Here is a 23,035-nt window from a genome sequence, read left to right on the forward strand (position 1 = left end):
ATAGCTAGATTTTTTCTAACACTAACATCTTATCAGAAATTTTAATAAATTCAGAAATTATTCGAGGCGCGTCACAATACACAAAATGTGGAGGTTGCCGTGGGTACTATGGTAATAATATCAACAAATTTGGAAAAAAACAATTTTCATCGTTGAAATGTGCCAAAACGTTCCAGAAGAAATAAGAAAAAAGGGGTAATTTGTTACCAATGAAGTCTAAAAGTGCATACGAAAAGGTGTATGTTTCGTTTCAAGGCCGGAACAATAAAAAAAAGCATCACGGAGGTAACGATAAGATGTCATTTTGGCTTTTCTTGATATGGGGTAAGCGTGTAGAACTTCATTAAAAGTTAATTCACACTACGGCAAGAATAATTTGAAGAAAACGCCATTGCCATTTTCGATGGCCGGGCACTTGCATTGGATGAAACAGCAGAAGTTAAAGAAGAAGATGTTAGGAACAAAAGCACGAAGCTAATGTGGCAGTTCCAATTCAATAATTGTACTTTTCACTTTTGTGATAAAAATGATGAATAAAATGTTACTTGAATAATATGTGTGAGCGTATTTTATGACTCTATAAGATACGTTGCTATTGATGACGTGTCTTATAGAGAAAAGCGTATTTTATGGGAAACATAAGGTGTGAGCTCAAATGCACCATGGAAACAGTATAAGATATTAGTGTTAGAAAAAAAATATAAACGTAATCCTAAGAGACAGAAAATCTGACGATAATCTTGCATTTGAAATTAACAGACTAACTGTAAGAAGGATCACTCATCAGTAAGGCTCGTATTTCGATGTAAAAATGAAAAATTGATTGATTACATGCAGCATACAAAATAGATAGAAAATATGTACAGAAAATAGTTATTTTTATTTATGCAATATGTCCTAAAGCACTACCTACTTCTTTTACAAGTGGGAAGTTGACACACATGAGCACAGTGTTGTAATCCCATCCGTAAAAAAGTGATTTCAACACAAGTTGCATTCGTGATTTTTTGCAATAACATTGTGTGTACTTATCTGTAAAATAAAATAATTTACGAAAATATGATTAATAAAACATCAAAATATAGATCAGCTTGTATTAATTTATTTCTACTGTCATTACGTAATTTAGGTACCTATAGTTGACTCAAGCTGCAAAAACAAAACGGAAAATGAAGATTTTTCTAATGCATTTTTGGTTTTGTCCATTTGTCAATTAATTGTCTGCTTGACAATACCTATCAAATAATTTTTTTTTTGTTCGACACTGTCAGAATTTGAGAATTTTCTCCTGTGTGAACGGATTTTGATAAATTTGACAACTTGTCAAAACGAAACGTCAAGCTAATTTTAAAGATTTTTAGGAATTTGGAGCCTTTGAGGGGCTCGTAGAACAAAAAAAAACGTTGTATTCAACTCGTTCTTGTGTAATTTGGACTTTTTTGGCACTCGTGGACCTCTAAAACTCTCGTTTCACACGATTTTTAAAATATTCCACTCATGCCAAAAAAAGCCAAAATTACATACAAACTCGTTAAATAAATAACTATTTTCTAACACTAATATCTTATACTGTTTCTATGGTGCATTTGAGCTAACAACTTATAGACGACTCAAGTTGCAAAAAACCACTTGTCATTTACAACAGCATTTTTTCAATATTTTCAAACCACATAAAGGCACAAAAGGACCATAAAATCATAGTTTGGATTGAATATTTTCCATATAAGTACAGTTTTAAAGTAATTTCAAATGACTAATGCCATAAAAGTGCTGTTGCAAATGCAAAATGTTTTTTTGCAACTTGAGTCAACTATACTATTATTCACAGTCTTCGCTCGTCAATAATTCGCAATGACGCCAATGACTAATTCCAATTAGCTCGCCGTATCTTTTATTTAGTATCTACGTTCGTGATTCAGTAAATTCTTCGACAACGTTACCGCCTCTCCTCAGGACACAGGAGCGCCAAGTTCTGGACGAGTCCCGATTGTTCTCTACACGTTATACCGGGTGTATTATGAAAAACCTTTGGTGCTATAACTTCCTTATTTTTTATCCGATTTTAGCAGTCACATTAAACAGTAATAAAAGTGCATTCTAATTTTGCAAAGTGACTAAAACAGCTATGGACATTCAAGACAATGTCTATTTGACTCCGGAGGATTTAATAAAAAGAATCGTAGCAGTATGTGAACAAATACCACCAGAATTTTTATTAGACGCCGCAATGGGCGTCAGTGGAAGGTGTCGAATGTGCCTTAGAGAGAATGGAGGTAATTTCAAACATTTGCTATAGTAAAGTTATGGTTACTTGATTTTTGAAAATTCTATTTTTTTTATTTAAACAAATTTTTGATTTTTTATTTTAATGTTTGTGTATTCAGAAGATAAACATCTATCAGAATAAAGATAAAAAAATATACAGTGCAACTTAAAAAAACAAAGTTAGCTCCGGTCTGTCAAAAAACATAATGTTAAAAAATAATCATTGCATGTCGGGCTACAGTGTTTGTAAAACGATTTTGTTTGACGTATCATTTGTTAAAATCGGATAAAAAATAAGGAAGTTATAGCACCAAAGGTTTTTCATAATACACCCGGTATAAATACAGATACTGGGAATACAAAGTGATCAAAAAGAAAACAAAGCAAGAGTGCTTTGTTTTTGTCTCAGTTTGAGTCGTAGTTCCTATGCACAATCGTTTTATTGGTTGCCTATCTCTTGAAAAATCTATTATCGATTAATTAATTATTAGTAGTTAATGCTTTATCATCAATGGTAAAACCCATTTTACCAAATATTCTGAAATAATTGTTGCTTTCAATTACAGTAAACGCCTCTAAGTTTTGCCGAAATCGAAAAGTTGTTTTCCAGGTTAATAATAGCATATCGTTGACGTTTCTTTTACATTTCATCGAAAAATCTGCTTAACAGTGGCGTTTGGTAATAAACTTGGTAAATTACACATTCTTACGAACCTAAAATGTTGCTCTTATTTATTTTATAAATTTTCTTATAATATGTAATAATACCGTGAGATCATTTAAATTTATAATTAAAGGAGGCTATTACTTTAAAATTATATTGGAAACAGCGCTGACACCTTGATTTGAATTGTCAAAATGACGCTTTAAAATTCAATACAAAATATGAAACAGCGAGTTAACAGTTGTATCTAAGTCAGGTGATTGATACAACTGTTAACTAGCAGTTTTATATTCTGTATTGAATTTTGAAGCGCTATTTTGACAAACCAAATCAAGATGTCAGTGGTGTTGCCAAACTAATTTTAAAGTCACAGCAACTTTGATTATAAATTTAAATGATCTCACGGTAAAATGTATCTACAATTATAAACTAGGCAAAAATGAATTCCACCATTTTTCTTGGAAAGCAAAGTAATTGCCTCAATCCTCCCACGTATTCTTAAACACTAGAGAAATTTAAAATGTTACAGGTACCTACTTGAAACATTACATTTAATCTGTATATTTATATATTTCTAACACATTTCATTACAAATTGAAATATTAAACTGTATTTATAAAAAATTCAAAAAAGGAAAAATTCCCTATTCATTTTTGACTAGTTTAATTCCAACGTCTAAAATTTGTGAGGTATGATTTAGTTGCCTTTCAGACCACAAATTGTCTACGCCCATGAATTGAACGCTTATCTCCTTATTTGCATATGATTTCTCTACGACATGACCGATAATTTCCAACGCCTGCTTTTTTCTATTTGATCACATTGTATACTGTTCAAGATAAAGAAAAGATAAACGAAAGGTACTATGCCGGCCAAAAAATTTTGGCCGTCATTGTCTGTCAATTCAAAAAAAAAAAATGTAATCCGTACTTTATTGTCATCATGATTACTGTCTTGATTATGAACGTTATTTTTTGGGTGGTAAATTTCAAAACTCAAAATTATTTTGTCATTTCTACTACATAGAACGCTTACCTTAGGTTATTTATGTACGATTGCTCTAATTTTGTTTATTCATGTCGGATTTTTCCAATATCTGAGCTTCAAACAGTTTAAACTGATTGTCAAAATGACAAGAATCGAAAGTGGGGTTACGATTCCTAAAGGTTTATTTACACTTTACTTGAATGTTAACAAAGTGACGGCCAAAATTTTTTGGCCGCCATAGTACTGTTTTTGCCATTTTTGTTATTAAATGCCCTTTTTGGTGAGCTTTTGCATCATGGAGTAGAATAGTGTCTATAAGAAAATATCGCTAAAAAATGGGGGAACATTTTAAACAAAAAATACCTCAGATTTGCTATTTAATAGGACACTGGCAAAATTTGCATGAAATACGTTCTTCACTTCTAAATTGGCAGACAGGCATTTTATAATAATAACATTAAGTGCGGTTAGTGCGATAGTAGAGAGTTTTCGCGTTACGTTCCGTTAAAATAACCGGTACGGTAAAATCAGTTAACCGTATACGCTAACCGAGATAAGCGTGGTTCCAATTTGAGACCTTTAGCGTTACGTTTGTCACTTCGGTTAAATTTGACGTACGCTAATAATAAAAGTGACACGTAGTGATTTTTGATATCCTGTTGAAATACAATCATGGAAGATTTATTTGATGTAGCTGTTTTTGGTGAATTGGACTACAATTTAGTCGAAGACGCAATTTTGGATAATTTACTGGAGGTGCGGCAAAATGCATTTTTGCGATCTACGAAATATGGTAGATTAAATCTAAATACATTCACAGAGGAAGAATGCATTTCTAACTTCCGGTTTAAACATGAACATTTGGAAAGACATGTCCATGCTTTAGGTATACCGCCGGAAATACGGAGTGCCCATCGGCATACTGTGTCCGGTATGTTAATTTTTTCTTTATTTTAGATAATAATTAAGTGACACCAATTTACACTGCAGGCTTAGAAGGTTTATGTATGTATCTGCGAAGATTAGCATATCCAAAACGATTGTTGGATTTAGAACATTTATTTGGTTTTTCAGCCGAATCTGCCGAATATACAGTGCATTTTTTTTAACTGTTGCCATAGGGAATTGCATGGTAAAACTTATACCCCCTGTTAACTTTTGTTATGATGAAAATATTCAAACCATTTTTGGAAAAAAGTTGGAAGATTACAATTCAATATCCTAAACTGTCGAAAAAGTTATGAAAAAAATATTTTAAAGCGCGCCGGAATAATATATACGTCGAGCGGCCGCCAGAATAGCGTCTCTGTCGGCTCAATCAGCACCTGACCAAATTCCATTACAGTGCGACATTTAAAAAAAAAAAATACAAAATTGTCGAAGAAAAACATTTTGAACAATTCCTTTGATAATTTCTGTTAATTTGTTGAATTATTTGTGCGTTAACGTTATTACGTTTTGTTTTTTTTTTATAAAGAAATTGAATCATAGCCACGAGAAGATCTCCCTATTTATTTTTTAAATGAAACTGACAAAAATCAAAAGTGGGGATAGGCAGTTGCTGGTTGAGCCGACAAGGACGCTATTCTGGCGGCCGCTCGACGTACTATTATTCCGGCGTGGTACAAATATTTTTTTCCAACTTTTTCGACAATTTAGGATATATTGAATTGTAATCTGTCCGATAGTTTAAAAAATCTTCCAACTTTGTTCCAAAAATGGTTTGAACATTTTCATCAGAACAAAAGTTAACAGGGGGTATAAGTTTTGCCATGCAATTCCCTATGGCAACAGTTAAAAAAAATGCACTGTATATCTATAATTGCTAATCAAGTTGATGGGACAGCTCGAGCAATATGTCGACCGTCCATCAACCAAGAGGAGTATTTTTCTGGGCACAAGCGTCACCATTGTGTAAAATATCAATCGGTACTGTGTCCAGATGGCATAATAGCTAGCCTGATGGGACCTTACCCTGGTAGAAGACACGACGCAGGAATATTTAGAGAATCAAATTTATATAATCAATTGGAGCAGCGTGCTCGTTTTGGAGAAAACGAAAAATACGTTCTCTATGGAGATCCTGCATATCCCATTCAAGAGTTATTGTTATGTCCATTTCCTGGTAGAAGACTCGCAATAGAGCAACAAAATTTTAACACCCGCATGAGCTCTATGAGACAAGCTGTTGAGTGGGCATTTGGGAAAATTATAAGCGATTTTGCATTTTTAGATTTCAAAAAAAAATCAGAAACTATTGTTGCAGAACGTTGGAATAATGTATAAGACAGCAATGCTACTTACAAACTGTCACACCTGCTTATACGGTGGACAAACTGCAAAATATTTTAACACAAATCCTCCAGAATTAGAAGAGTATTTAAATGCATAAATTAAAAATACGTTAACGTTGTAAACTCAATTTTTATTATTAAAATTCTGAACGAAGAAATTTATTAACTCTTGTTGCTGTTGGGCGATTTGCAAATTATTTTCCCTTTCTTTGATTTCTAACAACAACCTACTTTCCCGTTCCCGTTTCTCTAATTCAAATTTTTCTTCTTCTAATTTTTGCTTCTTCTCGTCAAGCTCCAGCCTCCTTTCCTGCAATAGCAACTGCCTTTCAGCCAACTCTTTATCTGCCGATTGTTTTTGCCTCAAAAATTCCAGACTGGAATTTTTTAAAGCATTTTGCGATTTTCGGGCGCGTTTTGGTCCTAAAACTTTTTAAATTGTTGTACATAGAATTGCAGCTGCTGTCGGCCTTTCTGACCTATTCGCCAGTTCTATTTCCTCAATTATTATTGGGGGGGAATTATCAGTAGGAGATATTACATATCTGCTGTACTGGTCTTGAGTGCGGTCCACCGGTTCTTCATCTCCAATTTCCAAATGGTCTACAACATCAAAATGTACCTCTGATCCTTGATAATGATCACCATCTTTCGTGATGGTTTCTTGTGTGTGAACTGAAACTGCAGATAAGTAAGAAAAAGTATTGCAAGAAAATCCTATGTTACTTTGTGTCGAATCATTATCAAAGGCAGCAACATTTCTTGCGAAAATACCTTCCGCTTTTGAAGCACTCACTCCTTTCTTTACGAATCTCCTCGCCTTGAATTCTGTGGACAGTTGTTTCACTTCCTCCAACAAGCGTTCTTTCTCCCAATATTGCTCTTCGGTTCCAGATCTAAATACATACGAACATTTTGAAACATCTTAAATCTTCATGTGATAGGTGGACTGTATGAAAGTAAGTTGGAAATGATAAAATCCAATACATATGTCACGCTCAAAAACATTCACATACTATTGGGGACAAATTACTTTGGTCGTCAAAGTCAGTTGACTGACATAAAGTTGTAAAGCAAGCATTAGGACGGTTAACCTTATTTTTACTACTGTCAACCACTGTCACTGTCAAACTCATCATTGCAAAATGTTAAATACCGAAAAATGGACAACTGAAGGAGATATTCCTAGGAGGAAAAATTGAAAAGGTTTCCACAAGGCAATTTGACCCATGGACAACCCTCCAGAAACAAGGGAGATGATTCTAAATTTTTGAATGGTGGAAGGTGCCATATTCTTGACAAGAGAAAAGTCAATAATTTGAAATTGTCATCACTATTGACTTGACGTTAATGCTTGGTTTACATTAATTTGTTTTGAAGTGACAGAAAAATGACGACCAAAGTATTTTGTCCCCAATAGTACAGCATTGTGCTAGACAAGGCAGTTCAAAATCTCAAAATTTACCCATATTTATTATATGCCTTTAAGCAATCTTTAAATCCAATTTTGAAATTATTGTACAGTTGCGGCCGTTGAAAACTCAGACACTTTGACAACGCCAAACTTTTAGCTTTGTAAATGGTATTGAAAGTGACGTTTCTCAAAATATCACTCAAACATTATCCACATTAATTTCTCTCGCAATGGCTCTTATACTCACACCGTCTCTCAGTCAAACACATTTTTGCAAATCAGATAATTGCGGCATTTCAAAAGTTACGCGCGATTCTGACCTAATATGTCAAATACTGACACTGACTTTATAATCCTTGATGAAAATTCTGTTTACGCCGTAGAGGGATATGGAGGGAGCACTCTTCAAAAAAGTGGATACGACCGCGCTTTTCTGTAGACCTAATAAAAGGTCTCCAGATGAGCCGAGCGAAACCGAAGTTAACGCAGATATTTCATCTTTCCAGTGGCGTCGCTTTAACTTTTTTCTGGGGACAATTTTTGTAGGAATTGTAGGAAGACGACCGTAAATATTTAGTTCAAAATAAAAACAGATCAGAGTTATACAACTGAAAAAATACAAAGACAATTCACCAACCGGTTCACGTGTAAAAAACAAATCCTAGTAAAATGACGGAACACCGACGCCTATGAAGCATCTGATGCCCAACAACCCTCGTCACGAAATTTCACGAAGTACTGGCGGTCATTTTAAAAGGCGTCATAAAAGGTCTCCGCACAGGTCTCGCGACGTGCCGCTTTCTTTACATTGCCAGCATAGGCAGTGCTCCCTCCATATCCCTCTACGGTTTACGCTAATCAAATTTCGGAATTTATACAGAGTGTTTAAATCTTTCCTGTCTGAGATTTCAACGGCCGCAACTGTACCTACTGTAACAGAATATTTGAGGCATAACTATATATTTTCAGAATATAAAATTTAAAACCTAAAGTCTGTCTCAATTCTAAATTTCCACCAACACTGCATTCTACGTTGGAAATACAACCGGCAACACTGTTTGGTGAAAAATGCGTCAGATTGTATTTGTTAGGTTATCTGTCAATTTCCGTTTTCACAACTCAAAATTTTAGAATAAAGGAAAAGAACGAAAACCTTTTTTTGTAATGCAACAAGTAAGTAGGTAGAAAATCAAATTCTAAAAGCAAAATAAACTTATGAATTAATTTTAATGTTTTCGAATCATGTTTATAAAATAATTATATTGCCAACTTTGGTTATAAGAATCCCCAATTTACAAATATTTTCATTTTGCCAACATAATTCAACAGGTGGTGGAAATTTAGAATTGAGACAAACTATACTTTGAGGATTGATGTTATAAAAAAAAAAGAAAAAGATAGGTACCTACTTATTTACATTAAAAAAATTGAATTTTACTTACTTTCTTAAATTGGCACGATCGTTTTTAACAAAGAGTTTAAGTAAATGTTCAACATGTTCCCGAACCGAACGTACACTAAAATTTTTCCCACTAACGCACAAAAGATTTGCATGAATTTGCTTCCACTTGGATGGTTCTTCAAATGGATTATGTCCCACTACATCCCGAAGCAAAATTAAGTCGTCTTCAGTTGTAAATCTTAAACGCAATTTGAACTCTTTGGCCATTTTTGCAAGCGGACTGTCAATTAATACGAAGAGTACCTACTTGATTCGGAAAGATTTTTAAGTGGTTTTGATACAACACACTTTATTTAGTATGAGCAGTGTTCAGAGCAGAGTCCCCAATGCAATTCTCCGTTTTTTCATGTCATACTTATGCATTAATTGTTGGTTTTCGAATAATGTATTTTTGGTGTCAACTCGATGAGAATGTAAAGTCGGTACTGGTTGCAAAGAAGCAGGGGGAAAAAATTATGTTGGTAACATTTCTGGTAATTTACAACATTTATAGTTGGCGACGTTGGCGCTTCTTTCTTTCATGAGATTTGAAATCCCTGTCAAATTGATATAACGTTTACAAGGAGAACGTTTAATACACATAACCTAAAAGTCAGCAATTTGACAGTGCGTTTGACAGTTAAAAAAATGTAACTAGAATCCCGACGCACACCAAACAAGTAACTGTTGCAGTCGTTGCAAACATCGTTACATTAGGCAAATTTCTCAATGTCGGTTGCAAGATGCTTCTTTGCAACCTGTACCGACTTTATTAATGGGTAAGACTTTTGAGGTCTTCTAATTTTTCTAAATGGTTGAAACTTCGTCGATTGCATATTTTTTCCTTTCACGGAGTACGTAGCGAAAACTTAACGGATACAAGAAAAATGTACTGGAATTTTTTGTAGAGTATATTATTTCTTACTAAAAAGTCCGTGGAAGCACATGTTTATCTGTTATAGTTTAAGAGCTACCGTACAATAATACAAATGAGAATTTTTCGCAGTCAAAAAACAAAAAAGTACATTGTGTAAAGTTAAAACAAAAATTAGCATTAATGAGACAATTTCGTCCTTTTTTTCTGCTGAAAAATATTCAATATCATTAAAATAAGGCAGTACAACCGTTCAAATCTTCATTTTTTAATAATTGGTTATCATATAGTCCTACAGAAACTCTAGTGGAATTCGGCTTTGGTTGTAAATTTAACAACAACAACCGAAGATTAAGATTTTATTATCAAGTAATAACCGTTATCATAAATACAACTACCACTACCTGTACCATCCCTGCCTGAAGCTAACATTGCGAACCCCAAACTGACAACCCTCATTAGCATTTATCAGTAGGATTATTGCTGCAGCATAAAATTCTATTTTTCAAGTGACAAACATAAATTTACAACCAAAGCCGAATTCCACTAGAGTTTCTGTAGGACTATACATGATTTATAATCTGTTTCAAAATCAAAAATCCACCACCTGTTGAATTATGTTGGCAGAAACAAAGAAATCCCTAGAATAAATTTCATTTTTTTGGGTTGGCTCAACGTCCCGTCAAAATTTGACATCGAACTGTTGAGTTTATTACGTAACACAAAATAATTATTATGTACAAAAAGGTAGTAGCTACCATATCATACCTTTTGAGTGAAATAATAAAATGAAAATAAAAAAACACGATGAACTACGACCAAAACGACTGTCTACAGCTTTCTTTCATAACCCCACTTTTTCCGACACTTGCAAACACACTAAAAACAAAAGTTGGCGACGTTGTCGGTTGTATTTTCGAGGTAGAATGCAGTGTTGGTGGATTTTTGATTTTGAAACAGATTATATCAATTTGAATTGACAAGACATTGGAGCAACGCTATAATCCCCGCTATTCGCGAGCAATTAGCGTAACCGCTTATTCGAATAACGGGCGGTAATGAATCGGTTACGCTATTGCCTAGCAACAACGGGGTTAGCGTACACGGTTATCTGAAAAACGTAATGCAAAAACTCTCTAATGTTTACAAATGTGAATTATACGGGGTGATCAAGAAGGACTGTTTAAGTTGGTAATGCTGAATTTTATTTTTAAATGGTACAACTGGAGTAACTTCCGGGCAAATTAAATTAAACATACTGGTGAATCGTTCGAGAGAAGAGTTAATTTATGTTTAGAGCAAAATGGGGAACACTTCGAGAATTTCCTGTAGTTAATTTTTGCATAGATTATTATTCCGAATTCCACCTTTGATTTCTTTTTGCCGTTAATTTTTACTCTCAATCGGGCCTATTCTGTAACTCGTCTCTTAATTTTAACCATCCGCTAATAAATTAATTTTTAACAGCCGGTTATCTACAAATAACCAAAATTCTATTCTGTAAGACAAATTATTAACGGGTAGGTTAAAAAGCATTATTTTAGCGGCTAGGTTATTTTGAAGAATGAAGTCAGGCACGGAAGCGTACAAATACATATGGCAACGTCGCAAATCACTGTCAGCTGGAGGAACAACAGTCATAATTATTTGCAAAATTATACCTAACCTCAACTAATAGTTGCAGACTATTATACATTGGTATGGGCACAGACTACTCAAAAACGTGAATCGACCGGTTTTTGTTCTTTTTTTTAAACTCAACAGTTTATGATTTATCGAATTGTTACATTACTTTTGCCCCTCACTGTATAAATGAAAGTAATTGGTAATTGGTACCACTTGTACGACAACCCTCGTTAAGCGGCAATAAACCACTCAAGGAATCAAAAGGTCGTTTTAAATATCGATAGATGCACTTTAGGTATCTACTCAAATATGTTACAGCTTACCCATTGTAGCTTGAGCTGTGAGGGATGCGCAGAGTTGAAAAAAAGGTCAGATAAAGAGGTCCTGGAAGCGGCAAAGAAATGCGACAAAATTAGTGAAGGGGCTGTAAGACCATTGCGCATCCGGTTCTTACAGCTCAAGCTACAATGAGAAAGCTGTACAGGATGATTCCTTTTACCGCCGGTGGCAAAATTACCCTTAAGAATTGAGAAAAATTTATGGAATTGACAGATTTGATTTGTCGAAAAATTTACTTACGAGTACATTTGTCGCCTTCATTCCAGTTCATGCACCAAAAGAATATTCATTGCGAATGCCATTATAATTTGGGACCGTTTTGACCTAAGTTAATTTTTAACGGCTGGGTATGACCACCCGCTAAAAATTAGCAATTTGAGTTAAATTTTAACAACTTTTGGTTAAAATTTTGGCTTAGAGAATAGCGCAATGGGTTAAAATATTTTAACCGTTGTTTTAACGTTTAACTTTTAACCAAGTGTCTTACAGAATAGGCCTGATAACCTGTTATTAATGCTACGTCAGATATCTGTCAAATAAACCCACAAAACATATCCGGTTGCAGTGTTGTAAATAGCCGAATAAAAAAATGTTCTAATTGTATTGCCAACTTAAACAGTCCTTCTTGATCACCCGGTAGTTCTACTATACCTGTATGTATTATTTACTTATCGGTACATTTTTAGCATATTGTAAAACATACCACGTCTATCATTTAACAAAACTGATGGACTGCCAGTTTCAATAATTCTACCCCAATCTAAAACCATGATTGTATCACATGCTTCTATTAAGTTCAACTTATGCGTTATCATAATCACAGTGCAGTTGATAAAGCATTCTTTTATTATTTTATATATCATCTCTTCAACTTCGCAGTCTACGTTTGCAGTGATTTCATCCAAAATTACCACTTTATTGTTACGAATGAGAGCCCTGCCAAGACAAAGCAGTTGCTTCTGTCCACTGCTTAAACTACAATCAGCCCCACTTATTTTGTACTCTAGATTAGAAAATAACGTTTCCAGATTGACTGTTTTGATGACGTTCCAAACTCTGTCATCTGAATGTTGTCCCAAGGGATCGATGTTTTCACGGATTGTACCGCTGAACAAAAATGGTTCTTGAGGAACCACCGAAATATTTGACCTGAGAACATCCAGTGGTACAGTCGCAATATCTACACCGTCAAAATATATTTTTCCTTTGATTTTGTACAACCTTAACAAGGTGGAAATTAACGACGTTTTTCCTGCAGCGGTTCTACCAACTACGGCAATTTTTTCCCCAGATCTTACAGTAAAATTTAAACCGTTTAAAATGGCATCGCTACGATTGTTGTAAGAAAGGTATACATTGTCAAATCTTATTTCACCACCTTGAGGCCAATTTTCCACAACTGTACCATTTTTACATTCTTGTTTTTGTTTTGTATATTCTAGAATCCTTTGAATTGCTGTCATTCTTGTCATCAATCTACTGAATCTACGAAATCCCATTTCTTGAGCTGACGTCAATAGAAACGTTTGCGAAAGGACCAGGCCGACGTCTCCCACAGAGGTATCTTAAAGTAGAATTTGATGCAATATGTAGTTTATTAAATTATACAAGTAATTATACCATTTTCTGCAGTCAAAAATTGAATAACCACAAAAGCAATGACAACAGTGGCGTAGATGTGTATAGCAAATCCCTATGCCCTCAAGCAGCAGAAATACATGTATGAGGCGGAAGTGTACAAGTCTTGATGTGTGTCAAATTCATCACACAAGATATTTTGAGCTTTGGAAGCCCTCACTGTGGATAGACCTTCTACAGTTGCATTTATATATCCTAGAAACGGACTTCGAGCTAAATGTTACAAATTAGATCCGAAATATTTTTCGTGTAAAGATAAATTACTTGAAATCTCTAGTTGCTTTAGAGGTCTCCCAGTTCTTAAATAAATTATCGTAGTTATTACAATCAACACATAAAACACCAATGAAGGCACGAGGAGATCTACGTTTACTGTCATTATTAAAATCGTTATGATTACAGTTTCTATAAGAGACTAAAAGAGCAATTTAAATTAAAAAAAAAAAAATAGAAACGGAACTCACTTCTACAACAACAGAAAATGATAGAGGAATTTTTTCATCAATGTAAAGTAAATCTTCTGACAACCTGTTGAAAATGTTTCCAATCAAGTTAGAATCGAAAAATTCGATCGAAGCGCCAATAACTTTTCCAACAACAAGTTCATGGATGCTAAGGGAAGCTTTCTTAACAAAAAGAAAAAAGATGGTAGCCTTTAACATCATAAAGACCCCGACGAGTAACGCAAGTAAGGGAATCAAAAAAACCATTTGATGGCGCTTTTGAATGTTATTTTTGTAAATGTCATTGTCTGTACTATTGTGAACTGTGTAATTGACAATAGTTTCTTCAGTATCAATCCTGAAAAACAATAAGAACAAAGTCAATCTTTTTGTGAAAATGAAACACAACTTACCAAGTGGTTTGCAGTTTGTGAACGCCACTTTGTGCAAACTGGATCATACAGAAGAAAATAAGAACTGCTGAAAGCATTATTATACCACCACCATGTTTGAAATACTTGACAAACGTTTCGAGTTTAACGTTCGCAAGTTCTTTTGACTCTTCGTATACATTTTTCTCGATGATTCTCATTTCCATCAAAGTTGCAGTTTCGCTTGCATCGAAATCAATTATGGATGATCCTTGTTTTTCGACGTTGATGTTCCGCACCATCTCGGACCTTTTAAAAGTAGCTATTTCTTGAACAGATGAACTCTGCTTCATTGATGACGTTCCGTCGTTCAAAACAATAACATGATCTGCTCTGCTAATGTGTTTTTTGTTCTGACTAACCATTACAACTACTTTATCCTTTAAAAAATGTCTGATGCACTTTTCAAATATAAAATTTTCAACTAGCACGTCTAGACTTGACAGACAATCATCCAGCAAATAGAAATCACTCTCTCTGTAGACTGCTCGTGCTAGATTAATTCTTTTTTGCTGTCCTCTGCTCAAGTTGGTTCCTCTGTTTGCAACCATTGTATTGTCACCTTCATCGAAAGACTGCAAGTCTGTCATCAAGGCACACACTTCGAGTACTTCATTGTATCGCTTTCTGTCGCAGCTGCTTGCAAACAAAATATTTTGTTTGATCGTCGAAGGGAATAACCAGGGTTCTTGAGACGCGTAAGAAATTTTACCGTTAACAGTTACATCACCTTCAATAAACTGGTGCTCTCTCATTAAAACCTTTAACAACAAGGTTTTGCCACTTCCAACTGGTCCAGTGATAATCGTCAACCCTTTCTGGAATTTTAAATTAACGTTATCAAGTATTTTATAATCGTTAATGTAAACGCTTAAGTCTGACAGAACGATTTCTTGGGAAAGTTCTTCATTTTCGTTTTCAGTAAATTCATGTTCTTTGGTTTCCAAGAATTTTGAAATTCGTTTGAAAATAGCCTTCAATTTCGCGGATTCGTAAATTCCCCTTGCAAAAGCAAAACGCAAGGCCACTGATAAGTTATTAAGGCTGTCCATGATAAGAAACATTGTCGCAGCACTGATGTGGTCTGCCAAATATATCGAAGTGATGATTAGCAAATACCAGGTTGCATTTAGCAAAAAGTTCGATAGCGTAATTTGTGTATATAACACTAAAAATATTTTGTAAATGAAAGAAACCTCATCCCTGAAACAAAACAAAATAGAACGTCTACTTCAATGTTAATCCATGAATTGTGCTTACTTTCTGCTGTTAGACAACTTTGTCTTAAATAAGTCTTCCAAAAGGTAAAATTTTATTGACCTAATCCCATTTAAAACTTCTTTTGTCATCTCATACCTGTGGTCCGTTTTCTTTAAAGTATTAGTTGTAAGATTCGTGATTAAACTTGTCAGACTCACTAAAAATGACGTATTAAAATGGACTACATTCATTTATTAATTGGTTGGGTACCTACTTTGTATTAGAACAATTAATGAAAAAATACTCGTTAGTATAACAACTAGCCAACCGACTTCTGCATATAGTATAAAACAAACCCCAAAAAAATATATGACATTAGCGATCATTGTCGTTATATACACTATTGAAACTTCGAATTCGTTCACATCTCTAGTTATCAACGTCAATTATTTTACCAAGTGATATGTTTTTATCTTGGGACAGATTAATTTTCAATACTTTTCTGTAAATTAAAGATGTAAAAGCTGTACGCATTTTAATGGCAAATGTTTCAATTCGTAATTGGAAATTGTCAGCAAATACGTAGTCGAGGAACACTATCATCACTAAATATGTACCGTAGAAATGTGCACTTGATTTGATAACACTGTTATCTTTTGCAAAATAGGCTATAAAGTTTTTAATGATTTTTGTCCTTAAGAATCTAAAAAATTAAGAATATGATTACGAGTTTTTAAGAGACTAACAAAAATACATAATTGTAATTCGGATCAACAGAGTAGTAATTATAATACAAAACTGCAAACCAAAGGATTTCCACAAAAAAGAAACCATTGAGAATACTTGTTGTTTTTGTAGCCTTTTGCAGATTAGTTCCAGTTTATTTCCTAATTTTTTGGATTCATATGACGGAAGCACTTTGTATATGTCTTCTTCACATAACTGTGTTCTGAATCCTTTAATAAAAATCTTTCGAGAGTATCTAAAATTTCTTAGTATTGTTAGAAGTTTCTGAGATAGTTTAGTTACTGTACTTACGTAAAGAACAAAGTCAGAACGAAGTTGGTGTTCTGTTCCGGATTGATTGCTTGTTGTTTTCGTTTTACGTAATTCATTATTTGGGAGAGATATATTTTCTTTATGGTAAATAATTTTCTTATTGTTTGTGATAAAAGAAGAAAGCTAGAATATAGCAGCTAATATCTTACCAGACATAACATGATATATGCTTTTGGGATAACCCCAGCCGCCCACCCCGAAGAGATACAGCCGGAATACCAGTCATAACAATATGAAAATAGTTATTTGTATATCGAGGCTGCGAAATCGTTTTTTAACGTACCCAGAGAAAAATTGTCGGATTTCGCGGCCCATGCGTACACAACATTTTGTGTGCAACCGAAAATTTTTAATTATAAAATGAACCAGTAAAATTTCCTTCACTGCCAATAAATATAAAGTCGGTCTCTCGCTATAGAAATGACATAAATAAAACAAATCATTAATTTCAAAAAAATGGTAGAAATGTCGGAAGAAAATTACGATTTTTAGTTCCGTGTATTCATCCAGAGTTAAAAAATATTATACAGGATGTCGCAAAATTAACGTATTCCAAGTCGGGGGTCTTGTAGGGAAAAATCTCAGGAATCTCGAAAAAATAAAATAAAAAATATAGGGGGGTCTTTACAAAGATATATGGGTCTGAAGGTTCAAACTTTTCATCATGTTTTCTTCAAATAAAAAATATAAATGGTTGACATTCATTTTGAAATATGGTGAGGATGATTATGTAAAATATTAAAATATAAATGAAAAGACATTTCTTGAAAAAACAACATTATCTCGAAAAAATAAAAATTTTATTTTTCCAATTTTTGTTCAAACGGGAAGTACATACAACTTAGCTAGAATATTAATCAGGTACTTTTGAACAAATATTGGCAACTTTGATATTTTTTTCAAAGTGACAGCAATTTTTTTTTAACATTTTTACTTGGTCAACAGGATGTCCCCTACTAAGCCCCGAACTCGGAATACGATAATTTTAAGACACCCTGTATATTTATAATTGTGCAGTGTCTAATTTAATACTTGAAAAATCTAAACGGCAGTATGAAAAATGTTACAGTGACTTTAGAGACTGACGTAACAAGACGAATGTGAAAGCGGTGTCGGAAAATGTTGTATTGGCTTATTTACTGGAATTTATTTATTGTGGAAGGTCAATGTTAAGTTCTGTTATGATAAGTTGTATCATCTGCCCCTTTTTAATCATGGGAATATCAGGGGCCGTGCGGAGAGACGAATTAACCAAAGAGTCTATTGATGACATCACGATGAAAATTCTGTACTAATAAATTGGATTTCGCGGCCTGTTTTCGGTACGCGAAGTGCTCATTTCACATACGGTTGCACACAAAAAATAATAATAATAATAATCAAAGAGAGAAAGTGAGTTGTTGAATTTTTTGTAGCCATATATTCCGAAAAAATCTCTTGGTAGGTAAATATTTTGTTATTTTATATTTTCAAATATTCACACAACACACAAGACATATTATACAAAAATTTGTTCTTACATTGAGTAACGATGTTGACCTATTCTTCAACTTTCGAATATTCAATTTTAAAGCCTTGACAACGAAAAATACACTTTAAACACATTGAAAGTTTAGGTATCAGCTCTAAAACGCAAAACTTTTTAGAATAATGATGTCGGTTGGCTAATCAGTAAGTTTGCGACTAGTAGGTCTACTAATTGTCTGTGGTAATAATGAACTTACTCATCAACTTACACGTTGAAAAGTGATAATACTCGATGCGACTGCTTGAAATAGTGAAATCCATAATTCATAGTTTTTGTTGCTGTATGAATCAGCTATGACATTGTTCTCACTGGCGTCCATATGGGAGGGAAAGTGTGATATAAAATCTTGTGTGTGACTTATTTGATGATTTATGTAACTTATTGCAACATAATTATAATAAGGTGCTTTTCTATAGTTATTTGGATCACAAGTCCAGAAAATGATATTTTGCGAGTGTGAGTGATATTGCGTAGCCGAGGCGAGCAACACGAGCACTCGCAAAACATTTTCTGGACGTGTAATCCACAAAATTTTTCATGCCGACAAATTTAAATAATTTTTAAAAAGTAAAAAATTTGTTTCACAAGCGGAATCGAACCCGCGACCCTCGCGTCCCTGAGCCGAAACGGAGTCCGTTGGCTATATTCAATGCTGCCTGCCCATTGTCTAGCGAATTTTTAGTCAAGGTCACTTTTATAAGTACTAGGCCGGGAATTTTACGTTTCCGGCGGATTTTGAATCATGCAAAACCGTCGATAGCGGCCGGCGGCATGAAAAATTTTTAGGAGAAAATGAATGTCTGACGGATTAAGATATTCTTGAATTTTTAACATCACAACTAGCGACAGGAGTACATTTAAAGACTTATTCTGCTATAACAAAACAAGTGGTATGATTATCATCGATGATATCTCCGAGTGAAATCAATTTGCAGATGTGTGCTGCTCCCGTCTCACGAGTCATATCATCGATTATTATTAATCAGAACAGTCTACATTTGATGAAGGCATATAATGAATACTGTTACATTAAAAAAAAATGCAAGTTTTGTCAATGTTTCGATCTGGGTGCGCACAACGTTTTCCGTCAAAAATAATAATAATCCGAATCGAGAGGGGCGAAACTATAAAAAACAGGAGAGAGCGCGGGGAAGGGCTTTTTGTCTTTGGTCTTTGATCAGAGAGGTCAGATCGGTGCGGGACTGTGAAAGGGGCTGAAACGGCGAGTGGTTGAACGGCGAGAAAAGGGTGTGGAGACGTCGAGGGTCCGAAGAGGGTGAGGCTGGAAGAAGAGTCCAGGAAGTCCAAACCCAGACGCTGAGGAGCGGATTTACGGATCCCCGACGGAAGGTTCGTGAAGAACCAAACGTCGGAGTGCGGAGTCAAATTCCACACCTGGATTTCGTCGTCTACCGTGGGCCCGAGGAAGTCCCCGAGAAAGTCCAGGTCTCCAGAGACGTCGACCGCCCCGTGACGATCAAGGCCAGGGTGAAAGAAAAAATTTTTAGTTTTAGCAAAGCCAGCGCGTCGTTTCAGGCAGAACGTTTTTTTTGTTCGGGTTGAGTTATCGGTCTGCTGGTGACCTCGCCTGCAAACGGCCGGTCAGGCCGATAACAGTTTTCTTTGTTTGTAAGAGTTCTTGTTTATTATATTTCTTTATCTTTTGTGTCCTCGTCCGCCGCGCGACTTTCTTTTCTATTTCGAATTTAGCTTTTTTTTGGGAAACGAGGTGAGACCCGAGGGAACGGCCCCGCCGATCGTGGGCGGCGTAGAAGAATAGCGTCGAGGACGATATCGGGCTTCACGTTCGGCTCTCCCTTTTTTTTATTTAGTTTTTGAAATCAATTTATTTTTCGAGAGTTTTTCCCTTTTTTTTTGTCGCGGCGAGGGCCCAACCCTTCATTTTTGTACATAATTATTGAGTGTGAGAAACGTTTTTGTTGTCAAATAATCAGATTGGTACGTGTGCTGAACTGAGCGAAAATATATTCATTTCGTTTAAACCACTCGGAGTTTACTTTCTTCCGTTTATCACCACCCACCCCTACATTTAGGTTGTACTATGGCGGACAATAAATTTAGGCCGGCAAATTTCTGACATTTCAAAAAAGTCAATGCAAGCGACCATTTATTGTCATTATGACTGATGTGTCAGTTTGTCAAACTGAAGGTTTTCAAGCTGTTTGGCGTTTTCTTTGCCTTTTTCGTAACTTACAGATCATGACGCACTAGCATAACTGATTTGTAGTAGCACTTCTCTCTGGTGCACGCTTCTTTTCCCAATTTTAATTTTGATTATCGCTGTCACGATGACAAGAATGACAAAAATCGAAAATGGGGTTAGTTGAACATAATGCCAGCTTCACATTTTGATGTCAACTCAATGACAGGCTGGCCTAAATTTATTGTCCGCCGTAGTACTATTGGGGACACGGAAAACTGGGCAGATGTGTCATTCAGTTGTCAAAATTTCTAAACCATACCTTAGCTACTCATAACCAAGCTTAAGTTAATTTGACAGTTTTTTTGAAAATATCAATCATAATGACAGTAAATGCATTTACATTGACACTTTTTGAAATGACAATAGCAGACTGCCCAGGATTCCATGTCCCTCATTGTACTCTCGAGCAGTCTCCAGTGCATCTCGACCCGAAGTCTGTTAAATCGTTATTTTGGGAAAATTTCCCCATCAGGGAAAATAAATAACGTAACAGTACCTACGACTATTCCGGAAACGGAATCTTAGCATTCCAACATTTTTTAGACATTTCTAAAAAAAAATATGTAAACCAATCATTAGTGTCATTAATAAATGACAATTATTAAAAAGTTTTTCTTGTGACATCAAAAAAGCAGGGAAATGGCATTATCGAGTCAAAAGTTGGGTTATTTTCAATAATAAAGGCCAGTTCACACATATTTGTCAGTTAAATGTCAGTTGTGGCCAAGATTCCGTGTCCGGAATAGTACCTACAGATGGTTGCAAAAACAAAACGGAAAATGAAAATTTTTGTAATGTATTTTTGGTTTTGTCCATTTGTCAATTAATTGTCTGCTTGACAATACCTATCAAATAATTTTTTTAAATGTCATTGAATTTTGACCATAATTTTAACCTACCTTTCTCTTGTAAGATTCACACTATGATACAATGAGAGACATGGAATCCTGGGCAGTCTGTTATTGTCATTTCAAAAAGTGTCATTGTAAATGCACCTTTACTGTGATTATGATTGATATTTTCAAAAAAACTGTCAAATTAACTTAAGCTTGGTTATGAGTAGCTAAGGTATGGTTTAGAAAGTTTGACAACTGAATGACACATCTGCCCAGTTTTCCGTGTCCCCCATAGTACTATGAAAACATTATAAAAATGTGTCATTTTTATTCTGATAGTTCCCGTTTTTTTTTGCAACCAACTGTAACCAGCTAAAATTAAATAAGTAATAGTTCCGTGGAGGGAGAAAAGACTGGGGATGGCATTTCCTATGCTTTCCATGTTAAAATTCCGAACCCTCTAAAAGCACGTGCAACAACCTTTTATGACCCAGTCCACAATGCGCTAGATAAAGAAGCACAATTCGCGTGAAAGGAAGGCGAAGGAATCCATTGGCCTAGCGTCTACATTCAGAAACCTTTTATGACTCTGTAGTTTTCGCGGGCCGGTACACGTATTTGAATTATACTTGGGCCAACCAACAGATATAGTAATAAAACCGCCCCCTAGTGCCCGCGTATTTTAAATAGCAGCTTCCAATTGGCTTATTCAAAACGTGCGCAAATTTTCGAAAGCCTGATGTACATCCACAAAAATTACTTGACGGCATCCGGCATCCCATTCATTTTAACCTCGCTTCGGGAGTTTGACCACGTGTTTATGTTTGTTTGTTTTCCTCGGCGTTTTTCGATTTGTATTACAAAATAGTTTTTTTTTCAAGATTTTTGTTTCTCTAATTGATGACAAATGGCAAAGAACCTGCTTCATTGTGAAACAGGCTTCGGCGTATATCGTTCTACGCAACTAGGCCACATCCCCTTTTTTTATTACTATATCTGTTGGTTGGCCCAAGTATAGTGCCATCCCCAGTCTTTTCTCCCTCCACGAATAGTCCCCATGTTGAAGTATGCACATTTAGATTTTTTTTACAATCAGTTCCATAAAATGAGTGAACGCGGTAGTGAAAGTGATAACGATGATTATTATTTTTGTAACGAGTTCATATAAAACTCTTATTGCAATTTAAAACACTCCCGAATAAGAGCTGATTTGTTGTGATTTATTTACAACTATCAACTATTGGGTGATTCAAAATGATTGTGGATAAAGTATGGCAATTATGTACGAAAATGTATGTGGCAACTGTGTGGATGGGATAGAGTTGACATTTGTATGACATTTCATAAGCGTCCATTTGATTTTTTTAATACCTTTGCACATTAATTTGACAATTTTTAAAATTGCGCGACTATGAACTGTCAAAGAAATGTCAACTCTCTCCTACCCACACAGTTGACACTTGACACCCAATATTTTCACATTTTCCAAAGTGATGCGTTAATTTCTGGGAGCAGTGTATTATATACCTAACTTGACACACTTGACATCTGTCAAAGATAACCTCATAATTTACAAGTAATTAATGTTCATTAAAACTTTGCTCAAATGAACACGAAAAACGTTATGGATTTTCAAATAATTGTCGAAGCATTTGTGTCAATCATTTTTTGAATGTCAAAATCTGTCAAATAGTTTTATTTTTTATTTTTTCTCACTCTTCGCAGTAATGCCAAAGGATTTTTATGCATGCCTTATAAATTGTGTTGGTGTG

General features: G+C 34.8%; 1 pseudogene; it reads right to left on the reverse strand.

Moving 5' to 3' along the window:
• Window positions 1-5,686: 5,686 nt before the first annotated feature.
• On the reverse strand, window positions 5,687-17,460 carry LOC138123597 (uncharacterized; annotated as a pseudogene).
• Between the last annotated feature and the right edge of the window lie 5,575 nt (window positions 17,461-23,035).

The sequence above is a fragment of the Tenebrio molitor genome, chromosome 2, assembly GCF_963966145.1.
Source record: "Tenebrio molitor chromosome 2, icTenMoli1.1, whole genome shotgun sequence".
Lineage (NCBI taxonomy): Eukaryota > Metazoa > Arthropoda > Insecta > Coleoptera > Tenebrionidae > Tenebrio > Tenebrio molitor.